The 2,081-nt window shown below is 52.0% G+C and overlaps 1 long non-coding RNA gene across 1 annotated transcript; it reads left to right on the top strand.

The window, feature by feature from the left end:
* The first annotated feature begins 260 nt into the window (after window positions 1-260).
* LOC141373282 (uncharacterized) lies at window positions 261-2,081 on the top strand. Its single transcript, XR_012379074.1, has 3 exons — window positions 261-359; window positions 1,121-1,259; window positions 1,382-2,081. It is a non-coding gene; the product is annotated as an uncharacterized lncRNA (long non-coding RNA).

Genomic DNA, 2,081 nt, shown 5'->3' with positions numbered 1-2,081 from the left:
ATAGCCAAGGGAAGTTGTTCCTACTTGCCTTGTCCTCAAATTCCTGCACAGCTGGTCCAGAATCCTGGATAGGTCGGCACAGTCCTTAGGCCCCACAGCACTTTCTCTCTGGGGATTTTGAATGGGTAATACAGTATGAGATCCCTCCCCATCCAAATCCCCTTCACTCCTACCGGCCGGGGAGCACTCAAAGCCCCTGTGGTCTCACCAGAAGGAATTAGAAGGAGGAGGCCTTCCAGGCTGCTCCCACTGTTTCCCTGTTCAGGTCTTCAGAGACTCTGCTTGGAGAGAAGCTATGTTTCATCCCCCAGGAGTTCTAGAAGATTCTACCCCAGTCAGAGCTGAAGGAATTGATGCAGGTAAGTGGGAAACGTTGTCTGAGCTTTAGCTAAATGCACAGAGCTTTCAGATCAGGCTACTCTTGTATCAAAGACTGGAAATGAAGAGAAAATGAGCTGCATTTCCACATCATTGGGAGGCACCCTGGGGCAAGGGTAGTGTGCTAGAGCAGAAGCAGCATTGGTTTGGGAGCCATTCAGACTTTCTCGTTGACTCTGGCTCGGCTCCTAGCTGTCTGACCTTGAGCAAGAGTCTTCACCCCTCTGGGTTTGTGACATGGGAATTACAATGCCTACCACACAGGGGCACACAGATGTTCTATTTATGGCACTTTTCTTTTCCAAAGAGAAAAGCTGAGGGGTGAGATGACCGTCATTTAGCAACTGAAATCGATTTGATGTAGGCTAAGCTTCATTTCCTTCCTTCTCCTCCATGGGGGGGAATCAGATTCACTGAGACTCACCGTGATGACTTTTATCTGCCCTTGACCCAAAAATCGGACCTAGCCGGAAACAGACCCGAGGAGGGTGGGACGTGTTTGGTGGGGGCTCTCCAAGTGGCCCTCGGCACCCCACACCACACCACACACAGCTATGAATCCTCCCAGTTCCCAGGGAACTGCAGCCGGAGGTGCGTCTCCAGAGCAATGCTCCTCTGGAGGCCAGCGTTGGCGTCATGCCTGGAACCCGACAAGCCAGGGAATGAACCCCTAGTGTAGCCACGTACTAGCTTTGTGATTGCGGGTAAGCCATTTTACCTCTCTGAGCCTTCATTTCCTCAGGTGCTACGTGATGAAATAGGAGTCCTTCCTTCCTAAGATTGCTACGAGAATTAAATGAGAGAATGTCTGGGAAACACTTAGCAACGCGCCTGGTGCATCTTAAGCACTCAAGAAATACCAGCTGGCAGATGGAGTTGTGGTAATTAACCCCCCCCATACACACACACACACACACACACACACACAGGTTAAACGGGCTGGTTATCTAATTTGCCCTGAAGGTGGGAGTGGCAAGAAGAGCATCTTTGTCTCCATTTTCAGATGAGAAAATAGCTGAGAGCTGAGCTCAGTTCACAGAAGCCAGAAGCATTCATGCCCAGCTGGAGAAGACCACACTGGACGACCAAGGGGAGGGGGGGGTGCGGTGAGCTCTGGGGGGATGCCAGGCCTCGGTGTCTGAGGTGGAAGGGTCTTGGCAGCCCTCGTGGGCCCTGAAGGCCTCATGCAGGAGCGAGCTGGGGCCTCTCGGTGCAGCTCCCACCTTCCAAACTGGAGGCTGAGGCTGTGCATTGCCGAGGTCCCAGCTCTCCCCTGTGTCTGCACAAGAACATCTGAGCCCACGAGCTGCTCCAATCGGGAAGGCCAGGGGCCCAATCAGCCTTCCTTCAGCTCTTCTGCCCACTGATTAACCAGGAAATGTGTTACTTGTTCTGAGCAGGAGAACAAGCTCTCCTGGGGAGAGGAATTGGGGCTGGAGGTCCAGTCACTTCCAAGGAAGAAAAATCCCCAGAATTCTGTTGGAAGTCTGGGTCTCAGCAAAAGGAACAGAAATTCATCCCTTGTTTTTGGTCCTTATTTACCAACTTAGTTTAGGTTCTGGTAGCCACGCAGCTGCCAACATTATCCTGACAAAACATGGGAAAGTGAATAGGCTGCCCTGGGTGTTTAGCATCTCACCATCCCCTGTTGTGGTGCCTGTATCCCAGCAAACCTTTCCCCCCGCAGGAATCCTTTATCAATC

The sequence above is a fragment of the Callorhinus ursinus genome, unplaced genomic scaffold (assembly GCF_003265705.2).
Source record: "Callorhinus ursinus isolate GAN/ISIS: 27379988/994484 unplaced genomic scaffold, GSC_fseal_2.0 scaffold8, whole genome shotgun sequence".
NCBI lineage: Eukaryota > Metazoa > Chordata > Mammalia > Carnivora > Otariidae > Callorhinus > Callorhinus ursinus.
The sequence above is the reverse complement of the archived record's forward strand: the minus strand, read 5'-3'. Positions and strand labels throughout refer to the sequence as shown.